This window comes from Camarhynchus parvulus, chromosome 3 (genome assembly GCF_901933205.1).
Source record: "Camarhynchus parvulus chromosome 3, STF_HiC, whole genome shotgun sequence".
NCBI lineage: Eukaryota > Metazoa > Chordata > Aves > Passeriformes > Thraupidae > Camarhynchus > Camarhynchus parvulus.
The window spans coordinates 110919903-110933790 of NC_044573.1; the positions used below are offsets into that span (position 1 = coordinate 110919903).

A 13888-nucleotide genomic window follows, 5' to 3' on the forward strand; every position below is an offset into this window, starting at 1 on the left:
AGGATTAAAGCAGACCTCAGAGCAATTTAAATAAATCTGCACAACCCAAGTGTCACTGTGAGTGCCTCACCAAGCTTCATCTGAAATTGGTTCCCCATCAGCTTAAATTTGTGTCTCCACACACAGGAGCCCTGCTGAGCACAGGAAGCAACACCCACAAACTGACCTCTAACCACTGCTATGTACAGAAGTAGAAGTGATTTACACCTGGTTGTAATTTCACCCAGTGTAAGGTGTGTATATATAAATAAATTTTATGTGCATACAAATACATTTGGATGTATATAAAATATACCCAAATACAGGAAAAGAAGCCACCCACTTGTGCTCCAAAACCATCAGCTTCTCCCAGCCATTCCATAAACCTCACAACCAAATCCAGACCTACTTTATGTTTTTATAAAGTCTGCAACTAAACCTTGAAATAAATAAATAATAAAAGGTCATAATTCATCATCCTGACATCAAATCAGCAGACTGGGACTCCAGTATATCAGAGTGATGGATATAGACTTGTTTTAAGGATGGTTTAGTCTGCATTATGCCAGAACATTTATTGTTGCCTTTAAGACTGTTTCCTTTCCAAGATGTTTCAAATAAAAGCAATAGTCTTCTTCTCCCTTAACTGCCTGTCTGAGAATCCACTATTCAGCAAAAACAATTTTCCACAAAAAATCATGACTAGAGAAGCAACAGGACAGCGAGTGCTAGAAAACACAATTTCTTGTTTTTCCTTATTTTCTCTTGCTTGCCAGGTGATCTAATAACCACTCTTTGATGGATATCACGATTTAAGCCTCTCTAAGGCAAAAATCCTTCCTAATAAATGTCCAACCAGCACGAAATCTCTCCCCCCATCACTTATCACTGCTGACATTTTGCTTTGCCACAGAGGCAGGATGCTGGAGCACCACTTTCCTGGGCCCCACTGTCCCACAAAGGACCACAACCAGTCCTCCCAGCCCAGCTTCCAGCTGCTCCCACACCTGCCCTCTTGCCCTTCTCACTCTGCTTTGCATGGGGTGAGATAAAAAAGCTGTTTTACCTCTCTAAACATAAACTCTGCTCTTGTATCAAATGCTGTTCAATGAATGAACACACACTTCCAGTTGTGAGTCATATATACATATATATATATACATATTTCCATCAGTAGAGCATACTCCAAATCATTAATTCTCATCTCAACCTCTGATGACGGCAAAACACATCAACTTTACAGGCACAGAGAGGTCTGACAACAACCTCAGATGTCCTGTCCACCTTGGCTGCTGCGTACCACACTCCTTCCCTTTGCCTTGGGTTAAGATCACATTTCTTAACCTTAAAAAAAAAGTCCAACTTTTTGCAAACAGCTCCATGTGCCACCCTGTATCCCACTAATACTACAAGACACAGCAGATTCATAAAACCACTCACCATTTTAGGCAGAACATTTTCTTAATTACAAATATTGATAAAAACCTGCATCGCTTCCGCTTCTCAAGACAATCCCAGCAACACTGACAGTGCTGCAGAACGTGCCCAGGAGACAGAACATTCACATTTGCTGCAATTATTTCAGAGACCTTTTCCTAATACCTTACAGTCCACCAAGAGACAGCAAGTCAGTACCACCAATATGGAAAGTTGCTGTTTGATCCAGATCTGAATGAGACCCCCTCAGGTTTGATTTCTGTTGTAAATGGTGCTTTGTAAGCACAACTGGTAATCAATTTGGAAAAGAGGAGAAAATGTAAAGGAATAAATTATCATTTCTACCTGCTTCCCTTGCTCCCCCTGCCCCCATGGTGGTTTTACAATCCTTCTTTGAGCCTGCCTGGGGAAGCAGACAAACCCAGGAGGGAGAGGAGCTGAAAAGCACCAGCAAAGGGAGGAGAAGGGGCTGCCAGTTCTGCCAATGCAGAGTTGGGGGATGATGTGTTCTGGGAATTGCCCCCATCTCCAGGTTGTTCCCATCACTCCTTTCCCTGCAGCAGAACTGAATCAAATCTTTGTGAGTTAAAAGGGTGCAGAAAGCTGTTCACAGATGTGGAGGTATTTGCTTTTCAAATGAAAAAAAGACAAAAAAACCCACAAACCACCCATGTTACAGCAACCCTAGGTCTGCCTGCACCCCTCTTGTGAGAGCACTGTTGTATATCCTTCATTATATTTATAAATAGGGCTGGTTTTGTGTCACAGGCTGTCATTTACACTGACTTCCCCTTCTCTCAGCTCCTGCACAGGAGCTCCCTGGCCCAAGTTTGTAAATACAAATCTGTACAAACAGGAATAGATTCACCATCACACAGTATGAGGCCATAATTCCACCGGGGAGAAAGCGTGAAAGGAACCCCAGGTAATGGAATTGTTTGTACATATTCACACAAATAATCTTAGCCCTTGTCCTGACACTAATATAAGAACACAAGTCTTATGGAGCTTGAAATCTTCCCCTGGAGAAACAACTTTGCAAAAGCAATGGAAGAAAGCACGCTGGGAAGAAAAGGCTGTTTGTAGCTTTGCTTGTTATTTAAACCAGGCTGATTAATCTTTAAGATCCAGCAGCTTTTCAGATTTTTGCCTTTCCTCCCTCCCATATTCTACTGCCTTTTTACCAGTGCTTTGAAGTAACAGCACACCAAGGGCTCAGCTACACCCAGGGCTGTGCACACAAACCCCTGCAAGTAAAAAAGCAGCAGCAGTTCATGTGAGAGCTCAGAGACCACCAGGCAGCTGGGAACAGGGGACAGAAGTGGGATACAAGGAACATAACCAAAAAAGTACTGGAATGTGTCAATCTCTATGAGATGCTTGAGTACAGCAAGCACAGCCCTTCAGAAACCATGACATGGCAACAGGACAGAGCCTCAAGCTGTGCCAGGGGAGGGTCAGGTTGGGACATCAGGAGGAATTTCCTCGTGGAAAGGGTGGTCAGGCATTGGAACTGCCCAGGGAGGTTTGGAGTCCCCATCCCTGGAGGTGCCCAAGCAAGGCCTGGATGTGGCACTCAGAGCTCTGGGCTGGGTGACAAGGTGGGGATCAGGCACAGCTTGGACTCAATCTTTTTAGTCTTTTCCAACCTTAATGATCCTGTGTTTTTAGGTTTTCCAGTTGTCTTCTCCAACTGGAAAACATGATGGAAAACATCTCCAACAGGGTTCATGTCTAAGCTTTCATTTTGAAAATGAGATCGCAGGTCCTGGTAAAATTTGAGATTGACAACTAATATATTCTCAAAGCTAACACATAAAATGAAAGTCTTACTCCAAAAATTTGATAAAAGATGCTAATATTGACAGCTTGCTTTCATATGCAGCAAGGTGGGAATGGAGGGCAAAAGAAGATATTCAGAGAAGAAGTATGAACAGAAGGCATTTATAAGGAGTCTGGTACCTGGAGTGTGGCACAAAAGCCAGGCCACCCCCTTCCTGAAAACGTCTTGCAGCCTAAAGCTCTGACTGTGGGGTGATCCACCCCATAAGGTGAATACTCTCTATAAATATTTTCAGGTCTGGGCTTTAAGAAGTGAAAGGTAGTCCAAGGAAGTCCTTCAGCACACCAGTGGGAAACCTAAACCTGGGTTATGTGGAACACCAAAAAAAAAAGCTGTAACAAAACCTCAGTGTGAAGCACAGAAGATTTCAACCAGGAAACAAGGCAAGTGCAGCACCTCACTTTTCCTGAGTTACTTGGGAAATAAGGAATGAAGAGAGAGAATCAGACCACCATTAGTCACTGGGATATAGCTGCACCATGTAAAGGCTGTTTGCTAGAAAAAAACATCCTGCCTAAACTATATAGATGCAATGCATATGTTGCACAAAACCAAGTTTACATAATAAAGAGAATATATATTTGCTTTGATCTCGAGCTGCCCCATAAATTTTTAATAACAGCTGTAAAACAGAAATCTTTGGCTAGAAATCCTCAGCAGCAATGAAATTTAAGCTCCCTACTCATTACAGGTTAAGAAAACTCATTTCCAATCCATTCCTTGTAGAACTGTTACCAATTTCTTACAAGGAGAAATGCAAATGTCATTCTCAGCTATTTGCAGATTATTCTCTTCAGTCTGGCTCTGTCCAAAACAGAGGGATAAGGGACTATTCAATCTGGTTTGTCATCTTTGGTCCTATTAGCAGAGGCATTGCTAAATTCAGATATCACAATCCTCTCATTTTATATTTCACTGGAAGGATACCTCAATCTGTTTTTTCTTTTTTTTTTTCTCAACAGAAAAACTGTTAAACCAAAAGTACTAAAAAAATAACTCCTCTACGATGCACCACAAATAGATTACAGTTTCTAGTTCAAGTGCAAGGGGACAAAGAAACCAAAATCTTTTTATATGCAGACATTAAAGTAAAAGCAGGAAACAGACTTAACAACTGGCAAGAAGAAAACATTAACCCTTGTGCTTTCAGTGATTCAACTCACAGAACTTCCTTTGCTTTCAGCTCCCTCCCCCACCAAAGAATCACCACTGTTGTACAGCATTTGAAACAGTGTGTTTACACATCCCCTATAAAAAATAACCTTTTAGGTAAATTAGGAGGCTCCAAAAAGCACAACTATCAAATACATTATCTAGGGGAAAAAATACAATGAAATAGATATGAAATTCTTTGTTCAAGTCTTACATATATCACTGTATGCAAGGGAAATGTCACACAGAGGCAGTTTTTAGGAGGAAGGTTTTTAGAAAACAGTATTTAAAGCCAGTATTTGGGGGTAGAAAGAGAACAGATGATTACAGTGCTGTGTGATAAGATGAGAAAGAGCGAGCTAATGGGATATAAAACTGCATACACTGGAGACAGCTTTACAAGTTAGAGAAATGACAGGCAAATAGCAATCACATCCACACCAAAAAGGCACTGACAGGTCGAAAAAACCTTCATTTTCTAAAGGACAGCAGACTTAGTCCCTGCGTATGAAGAGTACACAGAGCTGGAGTTAAACAGTAACTGAGAGTCTGAGAGATGTTTGGAGAGGGCCCAAAATGGAGAGAAGTCATTCCCTGCCCTTATTCCTCAGGGTTTGTGCCACCCTGGACACAGCCAGGTGTGTTTTTCTGGATGCAGATCCATCAGAAATCCAAGCTGTGCCCTGCCCTCCCTCCCTGCCAGGGGTGAGCACTTGCAGGGTCTTGCTGGCTCAGAACTTTGGACACTCCCCTGATCACTTCCAGCAAAGCTATCTCTTATTCCAGGCAGACCATGAAGTTACACATCCATGTTCTCCATCGGAACCAAGTACCAGAATTATTAAACAGCCCTGTGAACAGATTGGTGAGGACGGGAATGGGAAGGACTCACTATCCAGCTCACAGGGTGTAAAGACTGTATTTGTTCATGCTTAAAGTGGCACAGGACTGAACAGGGATTGAAAGAAAACAAAAAGAATGGAACAAGCCAAATTGAAAAAAAAAGGTGACTTAAATTAGAAATTAAGGACACTTTCTCACTAGGAACTGAACTAACATCTCCCTTCACAAGGGCTACCTGGCCTCCAGGTGTGGGACATTCAGCAGGGGAAAACACTACAACGAACATGGCTGGGATCAAACACATCTGGACCTCCCTTTGGGTGGATAAGGGGGGATACAGAGAATATCCAGACACCTGAAGCACACAGTGAGGATGGCTGCAAGGATGTGCTGAGGAGGGGTCAAATGTTTGCCTTCTTCCTCCAGGCTGTCCTCAGCATCCACCACTGCATTAGCCAGCCTTGTGCCAGAGATAAGACAAACTTCTGACCTGACCCCAACAGCACATTTCCTCTACCTGATTTTAACTGAACTCAGTTCCTATGCTGAGTTTTGCAATTCTTGCATAAATATTACTTTATAGCTGCCCAAACGCAGAGTTAAAAACCTGCACAGCCCTGTGGTGGTGCAGCTCAGAACCAGCTCCAGGCAGCACTCTCAGGACATACCCCCTTATTTTTGTACCATTCTGCCCTACAGAAACAGAGCAGCAAAGCAGGAGCCCCACTCAATCCTCAATTTCAAAGTCTATCATGTAAAATGCCAATTAAACAACTGCTTTCTAAGTCTCCCCTGTGCCAGCCACGGTGTTCAATCCAGTAAGAGTTGCATGTCTTTAAGAACTACAGTAAAACACTTTAAAACTCTCCTTTTCAAAAATAAGGTGAGAGAGAGAACAGGGGACAGGATGAAAAGCACAAGGATGCATCTCCATGAAAATTATCAGCTTTAATTTCCCCCTTCGCACAGACCACAGAACTGCAGAGGCTGGACAGCACCTCTTGAGCTTGTCCAGTCTAACCCCCACCTTAAGTGCAATTTTCCAGTGCAACCTGCTCCAAAAATAACTGTGCAGGAACATGATGATCCACCTGGATTTAGGTTGGTGCTGGGGTAATGACTGGGCTACAAAAATACATCTTCCTACAAAGCCCAGCAGCCTCAGAGCCCTGGGGTAGGCATGGCCCAGCAGGGTGGTTTCTGAAACCTGAGGGAATGTTGCTAAATCACTTTTGTTTGGTGGCTGACTAAGGCCAAAACCAAAAGTCAACTCAAAACTGGGTTCAAGTTAAATTTAGAACTGGGAACTGTGACTGCAAATGGTAGAGGAATGGATACAAAAGAAAAACCATCAACAATAGCAGGGAAAACAGGCAAGAGAAACTCAAGGTGCAGCATCAAAACACATCATTTGCAATTTCTCTGCTTTCTGCAAACACCAGTCACACTCCAAGACTCTCCTCAGCAGCTGTAAGAGCACAGAACTCGTATCCAGCACATCCAGATTAATACAGGAGAGTGTAGGTCTGCCCAAATAATGTCTCCACACAATTATAGCCCAGAAGTCATAACCCCTCCCTTTAATATTAAAGGAAAAAAGAAATCACATTTGCAGCCAAAATGTACTGATAATACTGCAATGGCAGCATGGCCCTGAGCCTGCAGCCTTCTCAGAAGTCATTCTCATTAGAAGAAAACTGAAGGATCATCCTCTTCATCCAGTGATTTGCAGGACATGTAACACACCCCGCTCACTGGAAGGTCAGCACTGTGGAATTTTTCAGGAGTGGGCAAGGGGAGTTTAAGTGTTTCAGTCACATCCCTGTGCAGGTTTTAGTTGGAAGAGGTGGAGAGCATAAAGCAGAGCTGGGAAACAGCACCCAGGAGGACACCAGAGGCAAATTTCTGCCATGAGGGGTGGGGGGAAGGCTGCTCACAGTGAATTGTTTTGTCAGATAACTGGAGGGAAGGCCAATGTCTCCTCTGGAAGGCTGACAGTAAAAGTCTGTCAGCAGCAAAAACAATGGAGAATTAATTATTCTTAAATATGAAAGGACCTAGAACTCAGTGATCTGCTAATTAAAAACAAAATATCCACAATATAGTTCCAGTTCAGTTCTTGTGAGAGCCAACAGAGAGCAATCCCACTGCCTCTAATGTCAGTAAGAGCTTGTTTTAAGGACTCATCCCTTAAAGATATCAAAATTTAATGGAAATTGCAGATATTTAGTACTCATCTACTCCATATTCAAATATCTGAGCTCACACAAAATACACAAGAGAGTCTTCACCAACTCATTGTGTTTCAGCAGTTCTGGAAATCACTGAAAAGTAACTGGCAAACCAACTAAACTTCATTAGTGTAAAGCTGCTACTTGAAGGTAGTTCTGGAGGGGCTCAAAGCAGTGAAATTTTATTTTTGTTTCAGCTGGTCATGCAGTGGGTAAGAAGCAGAAAGCAGCTCTGATGTGCAAGAAGTAGCACAGACAAGCTCTGTGACAGGGAGAAGGAAAGATAAATTGTGACTTTCTGTGAAGATGAAAACACTTAAAATTAAATGTCCTTGTCTTAATTTCTGCTCCCACGTAGCCAGTGGGTTGTGTGAGGGACAGAAGAAAATCCAGGTTTCTCCAGCCTACCTTTCCCACAGTGTTTCGGAAAACAGGGAGGGAGTAGAGAGGTGTTCCAGACAAATCAGGATCTGCAGGCATCCAGCTGCAGGATCCCCAGCATTTGTGAGAAGCTCTCTCCTCGCAATGTCTACAAGTCATCCCCCAAAGGATCCACAAAAAACAAAAAAACAACAACAACAACAAAAAAAAAAAAACAAACAAACAAAAAAACACAAACAAACAAAAAAAAAACCCAAAAAAACCCAAACCAAAACAAAAAAAAAAAAAGAAAATCCCAGAATCATTTGGGTAAGAAAAGACCTCTGAGATCATTGAGCCCAATCTGTGACTGATCTCCACCTTGTCACTGAGTGCCACATCCAGCCCTTTCTGGGACACCTCCAGGGATGGGGACTCCAAACCTCCCTGGGCAGCCCCTTCCAATGCCTGAGTGCCCTTTCCATGAGGAAAATTCCTCCTGATACTGGAAATGCCGGACAAGCAGCAGTGCTGAAACACACAGCAGAATGGAAGGGTTTAAACTCACCCTCCCTGAGTGTCGTGTCTCAGCGTGGCCTAAAGGGAGGCAGCTCTCACAGTTTTCAGACTTGCAGTATCTCAGTTTGGAGAAGGTGCCCACATCCTTTGCTCCAAGCACTGGACAGCAGCAATTCCTTTAAGGACAAGCAGAGGAGATGGCCATGACAACTCCATGGTCACTGTCTCCCTTTTACCCGCCAGCTCGTGAGTCAGACACCTCTAAATTAGGAGGGACATTTATTGAGGGACATTCATTGAGCCTTTCTCTGAGCCACGGACACCTCAGAGTGACTGACACCACCCTGAACATCACTGGATGGACACCCCATGCTCGGGGCTTAAATCTTCCCCTAAAGCTTTCATTTTCCTCTAAATTAAAAAAAAAAACAAAAACAAAAACCCAAAATCTGGAGCTTAATCCTCTAGCCAGGCAAAGGCCTGAAGAGCAGCATACCTGCATTCCAGTTTCCACCCTGGGTTAGTAGCCAGACTGTTTATAAAACAATTTTAAAATGCCAGCTTTTATGTATTAGAGTTTTATTAATCTTGAATGATACATCATAGGTGCAGGATGCATAGAAGGGTTACAGAAACATGGTTTGCATTTTAAAATGCTTTAGTGAAAACAAATGAATTCTCTTTATTAAATGAATTGAACCTTGCTGTGTCCTCCACGGAAAGATTTCAGTATTAGTGAATCTCCTCCCTCATTGTTCTTTTTTCCACCTTATGTTAGGGGAGGAAAACAAGAATTTCAGCATTTACAGCTCCCAAATGGTTTCTCAGTTTTGAATTAAATAGGCTGTGATATGAACTATCTGAATACACAGAAATAAAGGAAATATTCTCTATGCACATGCAGAAGAGGCTGCTTCTGACAAAAGCCAGGTTTACTGTTTCATCAGACTCTGGTTCCATGTGCTCAGCCAAGAGTGACAACCACCACTCCACTGGTTTGACTTGATTTGACATATTGGCAGTAGAAATACCATGCTGAGGTTCTGTTGGAGTCCATTACAAGAACAGAGGCATTACAACAAAAAACTTAGGCTTTAGAAAAAGGCATTTTTATAGTTCAAGCTATTTAAAAAGAAAACTTTTTAAACAGAAAACCAGATTTTTCAATTCTGGTTATAAACTCAGGTTTAGGTGTAATTACAAAGACAAGGTAGAGATGCTTCATTGCTGGTTTTATCAGCCAACTTAGCCAGCAATCAGCTTTTATTCTTATCAAAGATACTGATGCATCCATTTGCCATTAAACAGATCTGTTTCCCACTAACTGGACACAGCCTCCAGGCTCCAGATAAGCAGGGAATCTGCCTTCCAGCATGCAGAGTACAGGAATTTTAACACCTTCCTGGAGCAGCATTTAAATTGATCATTAGTGTCAACAAATACAATCCAAATGGACTGTCCCAAACCTCTTTGGAAGCAGACTCTTTTCTGCTTGTTCAGTGTTTAACACCCTGGAGGCCCAGTTCCAGCACTGCTGCCACTTTAATCTTCATTTTAACTATTTTATGAGTCATTTATACGCCAAGGTAACCCACCTAAGCAATCAAATACAACGACCCAAAAAAGATCTGGATCCCAGTTTTCTGTTTTACAAACCTCAGAGGGGAAAGAAGATAATACCTGAACAAGTTCCATGTTCCAAGCTCAAGGTTTTATGGAGGAAGAGGAGGTTGGAAGGGGAGAGAGGGAGGGACGATCTTTCCATAGCACTGCAATGCCACAGGAAAGCACCACATTTAATGTAATCAGGCTCTACATTGCAGCCATATGGAAACAATTTCAGTCAATAAACAACTCCTGCAAGAAGACAGCAGAGGAACAGGAAAATCAGATCCTGATTTAACCAGGAGGCAGGAGAGCTGCTGGCTCAGCTCAGAGGCTGCCATATGAAATATCCACGTCCACCAGAACCCCACAGCTTTGGGTCCTCATCACTTGCCTTCCACACCTCAGAGTGCAGGAGTACAAATGGCACAAACTCTCTCACAGTTTCCTCCCCAGCCTCCAAGATCCTGTGCCTCAGTGCTCCCCCCTTTCTTCTCTCTTCCCAATCTTTCCTCAAACCCTATCACTGTGGCCAGCTTCCCACTTGATAGCCAGAAGGGAAGCAGACACCCCAAACTCCAGATACTCGCCCAACCTCACTGCAGTTTATCTGCCTGGAATTTGCAGGTTTCAAAATAGAGATTTTCTCAGGGAGCAAATCCTTAAAAACACCCAACTTGAAAAAAAAAAAAAAAAACAACAACAACCCAAAACACCACACATTTTACTTCTTCCTGTTAGTGGTATTTAAATGAGGTTTGGTTTCACGATTCCACATTATCCAGGATCCTAAAAACCAATGGCAAAAATACTGCCCCTCCTGCAGAAGACAACATTCCTGTGCACTGCTGATTACAGCTGCAATACCGAGGGAGTAAAAGCTAAATCAGTTTGGGACAGGAAAAGGGAAATTCAAGGGAACAGCCAGCAAGCAAAGGCAGCTGCATTTTTAACAAATAGCAAGAAGGCACAGTGCTATGAATAAATCAGAATTTCCTTGAGTGTGACAGAGGAGTGACACCAGTATTTATGAGAATAATGCCCATGAACTGAAGGGTAATTCACGAGTGTCTTCAGAAGTAGCTGCTTGTAAAGGTGGGAAGTTCATCACTTCCACAATTCCAAAGGATCTGGCAGCAGATGCACCACAACCACCCCAAAAACGCTGTCATTTTACACTTGAGGACATCCAGGGAAAAAAAGGCCTTGGGATGTTTCTCTTAAAAACAAAAGTGCAAGACTCAAGGTATCTTAAAAAACAAACACAGTACCAGTAATAAAAGTAGCCTTCTAGTGGAAGGAAAAACCACTGGGAACAGTTTTCTGTAGACTGGGGCAACATGCCTTTGTCACATGAAGCACGTTCTAATTCACCAGCAATAAAAGATGATTCCCAGCAAATCCATTAGCAGGGAAACATTTAAATCAGCCTAAAACCCATGCACCAAAGAGACCTTTCACCCCAGACCAGGTGGATGTTTCAATTTCACCAGTGCTCAGCGAGGGGATGGAGCAAAGCTGTAAGCTGGGTATCCATCCAGGCAGAGAACAGGAAAAGAAAAATCTGTGTTTTCCCAGTAAAGAATTACCAGAACAAGGACACCGGTAGTGCCAGTCAGCACGTTTTAATGGCAAATGTCGTGATAAAGGACTAACTTTGTTCTTTTGAGATTACAAATGCAGTTGAGCACAGTCAAGTGCACGCACAGAGCGTACTCTGGGGCTGGTGGAAACCCACACTGGCTGCTTCATATCCGAGAGCTGTCAGTCAGACACTTCTTCATCTACTTCCTGGGATTGCATCATGCTAATTTTTTTTTGTCACTAAATTTAAGGTCTGATGCAGTTCAACATTTTTATCACTGCAGATAAAAATCTGTGAGTGACACCAGGACTGTAGCACAACAGGACATTATGAGGAGGAAAGGACAGCAGGAGAAAGGAGGCTGAAAACCTGCCTTAAATTAACTCAGGAAAGACAAATCCATCAGAATACAAAGGCTAACTTATAATCTAAAAAATGCAGACTGTAACTACTAAATGGCAGACTTTACTTGAGTAAAGAATGTCAGTGCTGGGGCAGCGAGGCTCATGAACAGGATTTCCCTATGCAAAAGGGCTCCAGGGAACCCTTTCAGTGGCTGTGCAGCAAAAAGGGCTAAAAGCACCTCAGAATTTGGTATGGATCAGGCACAGGCTGGAGCAGGCACATTTTTTGGTCTCCACAATGTTAAAAATAAACGGAGAGCATGAAGAATCACCGGATGATCTGAGTGCTGGAGAAAATGCCTCAGAGTGAGACTTAAAAGCTCAACTCTGTTTCCTTATCTATCAAGTAACCTGATTACAGAGTGTAAGTACCTTCATGGCAAGAAAGTCCTGGATACTAAAGGGCTCTAATCTTGTCAGGAAAATCCTAACAAGAACCAGCGGCACAACTTAGACTAATTCAAATTAGAAATCAGCCTCTTATAACTACCAAGAGAAGTGATGAGCCTGAAATTACCAGTGATGGACACTCAGGGCTGGAAAGCTTTCAAACTGTTTTTAGCCAAACATCATTTGCTGGTCTCAGTTTCAGAGTAAATGATTAAAATTTAAAGGCCTGTGATACAAAGCATATAAAACATATCAGGGAAGGCAATTTAATTATCTGTTCTCGCCTTAAATTTTATGAATCTCCAATATGTTAACATCACTCAACTTCCGTGGACCAGGAAATTAAAGAGGGAGGAATAAGTTTCAAGTTCAGCAAGTTCCCTCTTTTTCAGACTTATCACTAAACAGCACCACTCCAGCAAGCAGATGGAGCTCCCATGAAATACAAACAGAGAATGACCAGCTATGATGTCTGGAAACCACATGTAATGCAATTTAGTTGGGCAAACTCTGATCAGCTACTTACTCCTCCCACCTGGGCCATGAAAAATCAGTATTAGCTTACATAACCAGTTCTCACTCTGGGTAACTACACCTCTGACACCCTTATACTCCCAAGAGTAGCAGCATCTGTTAACAGCCAGCCAAGAATCTCCACATACTTCTTCAATATAAAAGCATCTCAACAGCCCTGAAAGGATTATTTCCATATTCCACACTGGAACAGGGGAAAGGCAAAAAGTTTGCCCTAGGTCATAAAATAAAACCTATGGTAGAGCCTAGAAAGGAAATTTCATCGCCAGGAAGAACTTCCCAACACTCGAGCACCACTTCCATGTCAGAACTAATGCACACCCAGTTGCTCATAGCCCCAAACACTGCCAGTTAAATCACAAAGAGATTTCTGGTGAAAGCTGACATTGTAATCAGAGAATCTGATCATGGCAGAGAAACTGTCCGAAGTAAAGGTCAGAATAAATATCCAAGCAGGAACAGCTCTTGTATTTGATGAAGTAACTAACTAACTGCTTTCTGCTGCCATCAGTAGTACAGAGCCACGGCAAGAACAAAAAGCAGATTCAGGGCTTGCCTCAGAGCTCAGAAGGAACGGGCAGCTCGAAATGCAGGAAATGACTATATGCTGCACTTCCCAATTGATAGGGCGAGGGCTTATCAGAAGAACAAAACTGGCTGTTCACAAGGCCACTGAAAGAGTAGCCTACACTATTGTTTCAGTGGTAGTTATCCTGCTGCTGAACTTAATATTTAAGAAGACTTTTTTTCTTTTCTCTTCATTCCCTAAGAATTTTTAAGTTCAGAAGTGGGGAGAAGACCGATACCAGGAACTCAGGACAAGCAAGATTCCACTGGGGGCAGAGCCAAACATAATTTATAGAATTTTTATGCCTGGCATGTAAATTCCTTCCTCAACCCAACATTAAATTCCCATCTACCACCACAGCAGTGAATAGGATTCATGTAAATTTAATAAAGCTTAAAAATGCAACTTATACATATGGAGAACAAAAAAATGCCACCT

At 42.5% G+C, this 13888-nt stretch overlaps 1 protein-coding gene across 11 annotated transcripts in view; it reads right to left on the reverse strand.

The window, feature by feature from the left end:
- The window catches only part of HMBOX1 (homeobox containing 1), a 104039-nt gene that overhangs the window by 83972 nt on the left and 6179 nt on the right, over positions 1 to 13888 (reverse strand). The window contains exon 2 of one of the 11 annotated variants that reach the window (XM_030944424.1): positions 8414 to 8540. The exons of 8 other annotated variants lie outside the window; for them this stretch is intronic. The gene's annotated coding sequence lies outside the window, so the exon portion shown is untranslated. Of the gene's footprint in view, positions 1 to 1581; positions 1787 to 8413; positions 9746 to 13888 lie in introns of those variants that run through there. 2 more of the 11 variants (XM_030944422.1, XM_030944426.1) reach the window with 2 other exon arrangements.